Genomic DNA, 13,272 nt, shown 5'->3' on the forward strand with positions numbered 1-13,272 from the left:
ATCCAACTTGTCTCTTTTAATTTCAGGAACATGTGTATAACAAATGCTCCCAAATATCTTTAAATGCTCCACAGTAGGCTTGACTCCATACCACACCTCATATGGAGTTTTGAACTCCAATGCTTTAGTTGGTAATCTGTTTAGCAAATACATCGAGGTATTCACTGCTTCACCCCAAAAACTTCTTTGGTAATTGCTTCTTAAACAACAAGTATCTACACATCTCCATAATAGTCCTGTTCTTCCTCTGACTAACCCCATTTTGATAAGGAGTATAGGGAGAGGTCACTTGATGTTGAATTCCTACTTCTTTGCATTGCAACTCAAACTTTTAAGCTGTATATTCAGTCCCATTATCTGATCGCATCACCTTGATGCTACATTTTGTTTGATTTTCAACCATGGCTTTAAAGTTGGTGAATATCTCAGCAACTTCAAATTTTTGTTTTAGAAAATACACCCATCAATTCTAGAGAAATTGTCTATGAAAGTGAGAAAATATCTATTACCATTGATAGAATTCTCACTTATAAGTCCACATACATCAGTATGAATCAACTAAAGCCTTTCAGAGGCTCTCCAAGCGCCTTTTGAAGGGAATGGCAGCCTTTGTTACTTACCAAGCTGACACACTTCGCACTCTTCCAAATTTTTGATAACAGCAGGCATAATCTCTGCCAATTTCTTTTCATACATTAGATTCAAGGAGTCGTAGTTAAAATGACCAAGTCTTTTATGCCACAACTTAGATTCATCACTAGTTTTGGCATAAAAGACATTGTTTCCATTCTTGTTCCACTCTACCACAAAGCTTTTATCTTTCATTCCAACATTTAGAATTTCACTTCCATGTTGATCATATATTGTGCAAGACTTATCTTAAAAATCCAAAGAATATCCATTTTCAAGCATTTATCCCACACTTAGTAAGCTTTGATTAATTTCAGGTACATATAACACATTTGAAATGAGTTTAGTACCTGTTGAAGTTTCCATAGCCACATCTCCTTTGCCTTGAACTTGAATAAAATCTCAATTTCCTATTTGGATTTTGGAAACAAAGCTTTTATCCAAGGTCTTGAAAAGATCAGCATCACGAGTCATATGTTGAGTGCACCCACCATCCACCAACCAAGCTTAACAGTCTTTCCTCACTTTGCCGTGCTTCATGAGCAACTTGTACTTGTTGTGCTTGTTGCACTGGTCCTCCTTTGTTTTTGCAAAATTTTTCAATATGTCCAAGTTGTTTGCAAGCTCTATATTGAACATTAGGCTTAAACCAGCGATACTTTTTAGGATGGTTGTCTTTTTTGCAATGAGAGCACTTCATAAACTTCTTTCTTTTACCCTCTCTACTTGTACCAGCATCATGTTTTCCTTTGACATTACTTCCTCCACCTTGCTACTTCATTTGATTATTATTTGCTGGAGCCTTACTTTTTTGTAGTGCTAGAAAAGCACTTTATGAGGTTTTTTCTTATCTTATAGATCTTCTTTATTGAGTTGCTTATAAAGCATTAACAAGCTTTGACAAATAAATCTGACTCAAATCTCTTGACTCCTCAAAGGATGAGATCTTTGCTTCAAACTTCTCTGGTAAGCTTACCAGCACTTTCTTCACTACTCTTCTATCTCCTAGCTTCTCTACAAGAATTTTGATCTGGTTTACTACCTTCATGAGTCTGTCAATGAAGTATTTTACCAACTCAGAATCCTTCATTCTTAAAGTTTCGAACTCCCTCCTTAAGTTCAATACTTGCATTTGTCTTATTCTTGCACTTCCCTGGAACTCTTCTTTCTACTTGTTCCAGACCTCTTTAGCTGTAGTGCAAGCCATAATTCTAATGACCATCACTTCTAAAACACCAGCATGTAAGGCAGATAAAGCCTTAAACTTTTTTGCAACCTCCTCACTATGTTACTTTATTTGAGCGATAATGAGATTTGTTGTCAAAGAGGGAGGATTTCTTTCGGTCTCTACAACTTCCCATAAATCAAAAGCTTGAAGGTAAGCTTTCATTTTTATAGACCACATGGCATAATTTTCTCCAAAAAATATAGGAGGTGATGGAGCAAAAAAATGAGTTGAAGCCATTTTAAAAAGGAGGAAAGGTAGAAGGAAGTTTTTTGTATTTTTTTTTTTTTTTTGCTATTTCACTCACAGCCCCCACTAAGATCATTAGAGCTCTGATACCATTTGTAGGATTTTCAGAACAAACAACATAGCAAAAAATGAAAGAGAAAGAAAAAGAAACTTAAACTGGTTTGGTGAACACACTTAGTTCATTTTTAAACAGAACATATAAACACAAGTTTTCAGAAACAGTAAACCATCTAATTTTCACCTACTACTGTAGTATTCATATTGTCAAAAGACAAACCATACTTTGGTTACCTAATATAGCAATGTTTTTACCAAAAAGCTGAAAGTACAGTAACTAATCATCACAAAGTAGCTTATGACAACAACAAAAGTGACATTACACTAACAGAAATGCTGTCTGTCAGCTTGTTACAGCTGAGATCCAATTGCTTCAAGTTTGTTATATTTCCAATTTCAGAAGCTATTTCCCCACTAATTAAGTTATGACTCAGATCGATAAAAGTTAGTGAGAAAAGGTAGCCAATCTTAAATGGAATACCCCCACTTAAGAAGTTATGGCTCAACAACAATGACTGTAACTTAGAAAAATCTGCAAGCTTAATTAGGATGGATTCAGTGAAATTGTTTCTAGAGAGGTCAAGAACCGAAAGTTGGGAAAGTAATCCGATTTCAGGAGGCAATGGACCAAAAAGTTGATTTGAGGATAGATTAACATGTTCTAGTTGTGTTAGCTGAGTAAATTGAGGAGATAAAATTCCAGATATCTTGTTATCAGACAGGTCTAGTTCAATCAAATTGGTCAAACGACTAGGAATTCTACCAGTAAGATTGCTAGCAGGAAGATACAAATGATTCAGATTGCTCAAATTCTCTAGTTTCAAAGGGATTGGACCAATAAATGGTTCAATCCAAGGGAAAGATATTCCAAAGAGCTTAAAAGGCCTATAGTTGAAGGAATTGGATCGGTAAGGTTGTTATCACTAAGGTCCAGTTGAATAAGATTCTTCAGGTTTCCTATTTCTATAGGAATGGAAATGTTGATTTGGTTGGAATTAAGGGTCAGAGAGGTCAAGTTGGTTAATTGACCAACAACCAAAGGAATAGAACCAACAAGCCTGTTTCTAGCCAAGTTTAGAGTGACCAAGTTCTTCAATTATAAGTGCAATAATTGTTGTTGGCTTACTCCGGATCAAGTGATCACTTGGTCATCCATGGCATTGTAAAGGTATACAACCCATGGGTATATCTTGGAGAGATGGCTGTAGCAACAAGTGAATAAGAACATAGCAAGGATGATAGTAATGATGTGGTTAATGATGACATAGATATTGTTGGAGATGGAACTTGGGATATGCTACATGAGTTGAATAATGAGTCACTGTTTAATGATTGGGCATCTTCCTCCACATCTAATTATGTTGTTAGTGATGTGTCAATTGATTCAAAATCTTTTGAGAAGCTATTTACCAATGCAACGCAACCTTTGTATTCGGGATGCAAGACATCTAAGATTTCCTTCATTATTAAGCTGCTTCATTTGAAGATACTCAAGAAATGGACTAATAAATCCTTCACAATATTACTTGAGTTACTCAAGTCTATACTGCCATCCGATGCTCAATTCCCTTCAAATTACTACAAGGCTAAGAAGGTCATCCGTGATTTAGGACTCCATTATGAGAAGATTGATGCATGCAAGAATGATTATGTCCTCTTTAGGAAAGAGTATGCAGATGTAGATTCATGTCCAACATGCAACTCACCTAGGTATAAATCTAGCTCAGCTGGTGGTGGTACAATACCTGAAAAGGTGTTGCAGTATTTCCCGTTGTCACCTAGGTTGCAAAGCTTATTTATTTCTTCCAAAACAGCTAAGCATATGAGATGACATTCAATTAGGCGTGTCAAGGATGGGTTGCTAAGACACCCTGCTGACTTAGAAGCTTGGAAGCATTTGGATCAAGAACACCTTTCATTTGGTAGTGAACCACAAAATGTGCATATGAGATTATCAAGTGATGGGTTTAATCCTTTCAACAACATGTCTAACTCTTATAGCATGTGGCCCATGTTTACTGTCCCATATAACTTACCACCGTGGAGATGTATGAAGGAGCCATTTCTAATATTAACTTTGCTAATTCCCAGTCCAAAAGGATCGGATAATGACATTGATGTATATCTTCAACCGTTGGTAGACGAGTTAAAAGTTTTATGGCAGCATGGTGTACAAACTTATGACGCATCAATGAACCAACTTTTTCCAATTGTGGGCGGCCATTTTGTGGACTATCAATGATTTTCCAGCTTATAGTAACCTTTCCGGTTGGTCCATAAAAGGAAAACCAGCATGTCCTGTATGTAACTTAAATGCATCTCCAATTTCATTGCATTATGGGGGCAAGACTTGCTACATGGGTCACTGTCGGTTCTTGTATATAGAGCATAAATGGCGTTGCCAAATTAGATTCGATGGTAGGGATCATAGACCATCTCCTAACCTATTGTCCGGAGATGAAATTCTTAAACAATTAAACGCAATTATGCAACTAATATTTGGTAAAATACCACATGGTAGGTCAACGGAGAGGAAGCATGCTATATCGGAATTAAATTGGACCAAAAAAAGCATTTTATTTGAATTTCCCTATTGGAAAGATTTAAAAATCCACCACAACCTTGATGTAATGCATATAGAGAAAAATGTTTGGGATAGTGTTGTTGGGACAATATTAAATATTGAAGGGATGACAAAGGACACATTTAAGGGTCGGTTGGATTTGGAGGCCATGAGTTTAATGTGTGACCTACATCCAAGGAGCTTGAATGGTGTAACTTTTTTACCTCCTACATGTTATATGCTTAATATAGAGGAGAAGAGGAGGTTTTGTGAATTTTTAGCATCGGTTAAGCTTCCGGATGGATATGGTTCAAATATTGGCAAATGTGTGAGCTTAAGGGATTACAAGCTTGTTGGTTTAAAGAGCCATGATTGTCATGTTCTCATACAATTGTTGCTGCCATTGGCTTTGCATGGGTGTTTACGCAAAGATGTGAGCAAAGCATTGATTGATTTTTGTTTCTTCTTTAGAGAGTTAACATCTAGAACATTGAAGTTGGATGTATTACATCAATTGGAAAGCAAAATTGCTGTTGTCCTTTCAAAGCTAGAGACATTATTTCCTCTTGCATTTTTCGACGTCATGGTGCATTTACCGATCCATCTTGCACGGGAGGTCATTATAGCCGGTCCTTGTTAATATCGGTGGATGTACCCATTTGAAAGGTAACTAACATATTTTGTCTAATATAGGTTGTTGATGATGAAATAGCATGCTTTGTTACCTTACTGTATTTGTATACCTTTTAGGTACATGCATACATTTAAGCAAAATTCACTTGACCGAACCGGAATTGTGATGTTGACCATTGTCAAAGTTCCAGTGAATTATCCATCTTCCAACACAAAGCTCATGGTTTAGGGGTAGCCATAAATGTTGATCCTAACATGCTTGATTGGGCACAAATTAGGTGGTATGTTTTGAATAATTGTCCAGAAGTTCTCCCATATCTAAAGTAAGTATTCGATGTTAACTCTAGCTTATATTCCTTAGTCATTGGGCTGTTGGATTATATTAAATTTGTAACACCCCGTCCCGAAGTACACCGGAAAATTTTCCAACTTTGACCGAGGTTGACCGTTGACCGTTGACTTTGATCGTTGACCGAAGGGTCAAAGTTGACTTTTTGACTCGGATGGAATTCTAGGTTAACTGAGGTACCTTACGAAGTACACGTTGGCACGAGTTCGTAGACTAGTAGCACGTTGAAAACGGAGCTACGGTTTGAAAGTTATGGGCAAAACAAGTCGTGGTGCAAACTGTCCAAAAGGTGCCGGGAGTTGACTTTTTATTGTTGTATAATTTTTCTTTGACTTTTATATAGTTGTAAAGTACTCGTCGATATAAGTTCATGGACTAGCGGCACGCTTAAATCGGACATCTGGTTAAAAAGTTATAGATGTGTAAAGTTTGCCGGATACCGTAATATTTTATTATATTTGGCTTAAATGCACAGTAATGCCACGTGTCGTCACCTGATTGGTCCACATGGATGAACAGTGTCACCACTGTGGCTTTTATTTGGCAAAAATCTCAGGGAGGAGAGAGAAAGAGAGAGAGGAGAGAGAGAGAGAGAAACGACCGGCCGCCGGAATCGACAAATTTTCCAGCCGACCCTTGCTACACGCGCCGGCCAGATGGAAGCGGCTCCCCATTTCCGGTCAAACCCCAAAATTTCACGACCACCGACCACCGAATGGGCCCAGATCGAGCCGGCGAAGCTTGGCGGCGATTTTCCCCTCCACCGCCTGCCACCGCCGTTTGACCCATTTCCGGCCATTTTCAGGCCACACGCGCCAGCCACCCCTCACCACCTCCTTATTTCTGGCCAGCCCACCAAATTTCACGGCCACCGGACCTCTGATGCGCCGGGATCGAGAGTTTTTCGATGAGGCGCCAAAAACCTTCAAACCCCGATTTCTTCATCTTCCGGCCTCCGTTTGCCTTACCGCCAGTCCCGTTGGGATCCTCTCCCCTTGATCTACAAAACCCCCAAAAATCTCAGCCAACGGCCACCACACGCGCTGCCGCCGGTGACCACGGTTGCTCGCCGGAAGTCACTGTTCCGGCGAGTACCCAGTTGCACCGCCGGTCCCTGTCCACTGATTCCGACCCCCTGAATCCAAATCCTGGGTCATTTTCCGCCAATTCGCGACGGATTGAGAGGATCGAAGGGTTGAAGCCCGAAAGCTTTCCGGTAAAATTCCGGCCACCACCGGTCCAATCTCTGGAAAGTAAGACCGGATTTCTAATCCTCGTCGCTCAAGCTTCGATTCGGTATATTACTCGTCAACTTTGGTTGTCGTTTGTGTTCGCTCTCCGGGTACCCATTTGGGAGTTACCCGATTAAAATATTAATATATTTGGTTTGATGTATTGTGGATGTTTTAGGTGCACGTGCGAGTAGTGGAGTCGATCCTGCAGAGGATCTTGATTGAGATACGTGCTTAAGGTGAGTGACTCACCTTCAAATTAATTTCGGGAATTACATTTGTGAATATTTGGTGTGAATTGAATATTTAAAATTTATATTCTATGTGTCAAATATTTAATTGATTTATTGTGGAAATTATTGGTGGATTTATTCTGATTAAAGAAAATATGCATTATATAAATTTATGCCATGTGAAATTTATTTTATGGTATTGAGAATTGTGGAATTTAATTATATATAAAATTCTTGTGGTTTTAACATTATTTTGGGCATGATTTGATTTTCAAATATTTCAAGGAAAATATTTGTTTATGTTGGTGACTTCAATTTTTATAAGTATGCCCCTGGAATATTATGTGATTTAATTTATTATATTTCAAAAATATTTATGCTATTGGAAAATTTTGAATATTCAAATTGGTGGATTTGAAAATCATGGAATTTATGACGTTGATTATAAAGAAATTGTGGAGAATTTACGGGTTTAATTGGATGGAATAAACTCGGTATATTTATGGAAAATTTGAAAATTTTGAGATGTATTGATTTATGATTTTTAGATACACCATACACGTACTGGTGTTCTGTTTATATGTGATATGGTTAGTGTGCACACGAATGTGATTAGCGCGTGGGTGAGTGTGAGTAGCGCGCAGGTGATTTATGGGGTTGTCCTGTGTTTGCCATCGAATGAGGGTAGGCCGCCCCTCCATGGCCGGGACACTTGTTTGCAGCGGCGCGGTGGGACGCCACGCGACAGTATGCCAGTTTCTCTCTATAACCTCCTGTCTGGCGGTACCTTGGGATGCTGGGTACTGTTGGCGCCACTAGTATATAGTGGGTGCATCAAGTGATTTTCATAACTGGAATTTTAAAGTAAATATTTTGAAATTGTATTGGAATCAAGAATGATTAATGCTGTTTTTATTATTTAATTGAATGGGGATTCTAAATTGATTTAATTTTCCCTTTACATAATTATTCAATAAATTAATATCCTTTAAATTATAAATTTTGGATGCTTGACTTATTATATTTTATTTGATATTCATTTGAATGAATTGATGTCTTGATTTTCGGGGAATACGAATAAAGGGTTTTGTGAAAAGGTTTTAAAAGGGGAACTTTTCCAACTGAGAGAATTGTAAGGGTTTTGAGAGAAATTATTATTTCCAATTAATTATTATTTATCTACTTAATTATCGTGGTATTATAATTGTATAGTAGATAGGGTCATTCACTGAAATGATTAGCATCTCATATTTTTAAATTCCATTCCTCTAGGTACCAGGTTGTGTCGGTATTCATCCGGAGCGGACTTGATCTTCATCCCTGTCTTAATTTGAGAAGTACCCTGTTCTTCTTTTATTGCAGTTGTAATACTTCTTTCACTCTTGTTGTATTCTATGTTTAATAGTAATTCATGAAGCTCTGTTTACTATATTGGACACTTATGTATTAATTATGCACTGGATTACTGTTGTTCATTTGAAGTGCTGTATATTTGTGGAATCAACTTGTAGTATTGTGGGAGGAATAAGGGGACGATATAGAAGTGTGTTTTCATTGCAGGAAATTTGTGGTAAGTCCATCCCTTAGGGGAGGTTCTGCCGGATTTTCCATTGGAGGGTCCGGTAGGGTTTCCCTAGGATCAGGGCTTGTCTAGGGTTCCGGTGACGAATTTTGGACGGGTCCTGACAAAATTCACACAGCAACTCAATATGCAATAACACCATTGCTATGTTTACTTCCATGTCACTGTGTTATAGCCTTATGCTATTTATGTAGTGAACATAAAGAAGGTCTTGAAAGAGACAATGTTGAAGACATTAAAGTAAAACAACAACTAGAGTGAACGCAGCAGCCTGCCTAAACATAAAAGAAGGATCAGCTACCTATGACGATGAAGACAGTGATGCAGATTTAGGGGATTAGAATATTTACAATCATATAAAACCATATTTTTTATTACCTTATTGTGTTGCATGCTTTGTTGAACATGATGTAATAATATACATTTGGTTATTTCATATTTATACAATTACCACAATGTATGCAATGTGCTTGGGGCATTACTTACTGAATCCGTGTTAGTGAAGTTAATTTGACTGTCCGATTGATGTGCATATCTTTCCTTGCCACATTAGCGTGCAAGTGTTTTCAATTTTATGTTATGTGTCCAGATGATTTAGAATGGCTCTAAACCAGTAAGGAAAAAAGGTTGTTCGAGGCGGAAAGATTCCAATTAGAGTTTCGTCGAGAAAGGCTAATCGGCCTCTTACAGGTTAGGTGCAATTTTATTCCATGTCCATTTTAATTTTCTAGTACGTTGTGTAATATTGATGGTCTATCATTATCTTATAAGTATTTAATATGAAATTCCATCAAGATAAATACAAGGAGACACACGCTTGTTGCTTGCTTGCTCCTATTTTACACATGGCAGATGGTACATCTTGGATTAGTATAACAAAGGGTCGTAGGATGAGTGCTGCTAGGAACAACAAAGATTCTGCCACAAATGCAATTGGTAGTACGGCATCAGGTTTGTGATATGAAATAAGAGTTTGAATAGTTTTTTTTTCTTCAAAACGAGGTGAGTAAGTAAGGCACATGTTTATATTTTAAGTATAGTATGTATGAGGTTGACCTTGTTTTTGCAACTTTCGTGGTTTCATTACCATGTGTCGTTGGTTCCTATTATACACATGATATGTAATCAGCTCAATATGGCTGTTGGCGAAGCAAGGCAGTTAGAGATGCATATATATATATATATATATCTAAAGTTAGTGTATTTAATTCTTAGCAAAATGTTGTAGACGGTTGGAAGTAGGAGGGACAGTTGGAGACTTGTCAATGCATCATATTTATTGTAGACATATACTAAGCATTTTCAGCATGGGTAACCATGTGATGCAACTCCTGTGTCTATGCTAACAATCTTTTGAATTTGTTGATATTTGCAGTGATAGAGAATATGGAAAAACTTCCTGTGTTGCCCACTCGTACATCGCCAAGGAAAAAAGTACCTTTGAAGTTGTTTGAACCTTCAAATGCTCGACACCAAGACTTGCTAGTTGATGGAATGGGCAATCATACAATGCAACGGGATCCAAACGAAGGGAAAAACATACATAGCATGGGTGAGAGCTGCGTATTGTAAGATACATGCATATATTATTGATTGGTATGCTTAGTAGGGCAGTATGATATATCTTAAGTCGCAATCTCTATAAATTCTATGATGCTATGGTTAATGAATCCTCATTAAGTTACATTGTGCAACTTTGTACAATTGTTATGCAAGGACACTAAGTTAGTTGTTGTTTGCAGTGAGAAGGAAGATGACAAAATCTCTTGTGTTACCCACTAGGACATCTCCAAGGAAAAAATGCAATCTCCAAGTACATGGACCAGCACCCGCCCTACACAATGAGATTTTAAATGAAGAAGTGACCAATCCTACAACCCAGTGGGAGACAAACGGTGGGGAAAAAATACATAGCCTAGATTAGAGCTTTGTATATGTAAGCATTGTAAGTGTGTTATGATTGGTACGGGGAACATGTGTTACATTATATGTTGACGAACAAATTGTTTCTAAGATGTAGGTTGTCAATGGGAATATATGTTACATTTATACAAATGGCCAAAAGGGATACACTTGTAAGTTAATTATGCGAAAAAACATTAACCGTTGGATGTTTAACACATACTGTAGGAAGGACAATGGCTGACGAGATTGTTGGGCATACATCACAGGAAGTAGCCCCTCAACATGCAGTAGTCGACTTGGCTACAATGACGAGCAGAAATGATGATGTAGATGTAGCACAACCCACTGAAGCAGACATTGAGGGTGAGCAGTTGCAGACTAACAATGGGAGAGGTACAAAAACCCTTGATTTCAGAGAAAATGGATGTTAAAAATATCCACATTTATGGTGTAAAAGGCATTGAGATATGACCTGTGATATTGCAGCTCCCATCAAAGGTCAATCAAAACGTGGCAAAACCCGAGGATTAGCAGCTACCCAAAGGAATTTTCCAAAAGAAAAGATGGCAGTTACATGCCTCAAGCATGTTATAAGATTTGTTGGACAATACGCTAAGGAAATAACATCCGAGCTAGGTGTTGTTGTTAGGAGCCATTGCCCACTACATGTGGGAGGTTGGGAGGAGATAGATATGGACATTAAACATGTCATGATTCAGAGGATAAAGGTATTATCTAAACACATTTGCTTGCATTATTTCTCAAAAGAAAGTGTTCACTTTTTTATCTAGTTTTAAGACAATATGTAGTACGTACGAACATAATGTTTACATATTTCCCCAGTGAGTACGTTGTGTGCATCTGCTTGTTCTTACATTGTGGCCATATGTAGGACTGGTTCAACATTGGCAGTGAGCCACATGCAAAATTAGCCCTCATCCAACAAATGCGAAGAACATATAGGACTTGGAGATATAGAATGTATCAGAAAAATCCACTAGTTGAATGATGTGGATGACATATTAGAAATATGTCCACGTGGAATATCTGAGCAGGAGTGGCTATATTTTTTCTACCTTTACATGTTCGAAGCATTCCAGCTTTACATCCAAACTTAATAGGTTATGATGTACTAGCTGTTGGTGGTGTATATTGTGGATCAGAAATGTAGTTTATAGTGCATGTGTATCAATGTGTAAACTGCAAAAAAGAAAATAATAGTGTAGTTGGAAAGTGTGTTGGAAGCAGTGTGCATCCAAGCTACGGATGCTAAGTTCTATACAACTCCATATTATGACAGGTAGATGTTAAATGGAACATGAATTTTAGCCTATTTTTGTTTAGGAAAGAAGCCTTAAGAACTAACGCAGTCGAGAAGCTCCAAGAACTTTGTATTGTGGGGGTACAAAATCATTTGCAAGGGTCATACATGAGGCAAAAACACAGGTGAGAACACAATGTCTTACATAAGCTTTTATGTCCCTGCAATATTGCAATACTATTTGTTATCATATGCAGTTTGCTTTTGGGGTGCAACACTGAATGATTATATGCCTCTAGCATTGCCAGCAGGAACCAAATGCGGAGATGGAAATTGGTAGAATTGCCCTGTGGAATGACACCCACTACAGTTGCAAGACAAACAAATGGGTTGATCAAAAATCAAAGGACATATATGTAAGGAAAATTAAGTAATAAGAACCTTAAAACTTTGAGCATGCTGCATAACACATTATATGTTGCAATACTATGGTTGAAAGAGTAATGAGAATGTGTTTTTATGTTAGGAACAACTGTTATCATTGAAAGAATCTGATGACCTAACTCAAGACGAGATGTTTGACATGGTATTGCCACAAAAGTCCTATTACATAACAGGATTGGGAATGGGTCCTAAGCGCCTGAAATCAAAAGCAAGACAAGAAGTTGCTGAATTAGAGAGGCAAGTTCTAGATTATAAGAAAAGAGAGGAGGAAGCAAAAGCAAAAGAGGAGGAAGCAAAGGCAAGAATGGAGGAATATAGAGAGAAGGCCGATGATGTAATGAAGCACAATGAAGCATTGGCAGCAAGACTTGCTACCATGGAGGAGAACATGGCTAGGTTTACACGTGTACTAGACCAGAGATTTGAGTCGTTCGAAAGACATCTTTCTCTAACCGCAGGATAGCTTAGTCAAAATGCCACTCAGCATGCAGCAGGTATTTAGTTAAATATGCCATGGATGGATTGTTTTACATTAAAACATATTGCTTGTTGTTGCTTAAATATTGTTGGTATGACTCGTTGCTGTGATGTTTACTTGTTGACATGGTAAAATGCCTCAAGCATCTACTAGTCGTTATTCATGGATTGTAAGTTCATTTAGCATTTGTTTTTGTTTTATGAATAATGCTTGAATTAGTAGCAGACTGTCTAACCTGGTGTGTGTGGTAAGTTAAGGGCCTATAAACTCTCCCCATGGGCTGATCTTGAAATGGGGATACAGTATCATTGATTGTGAGTCTAAGTTATGTTGAGTGTTTAATGTATAGTGTTGTAAAGTAGTGTTGGTTGCTTGATATTAATTAGCATGAATTAATGCACTAGACAAGAATGGCGGTTTTATTTTATGTT

This window comes from Ziziphus jujuba, chromosome 4 (genome assembly GCF_031755915.1).
Source record: "Ziziphus jujuba cultivar Dongzao chromosome 4, ASM3175591v1".
In the NCBI taxonomy this organism is placed as follows: Eukaryota; Viridiplantae; Streptophyta; class Magnoliopsida; order Rosales; family Rhamnaceae; genus Ziziphus; species Ziziphus jujuba.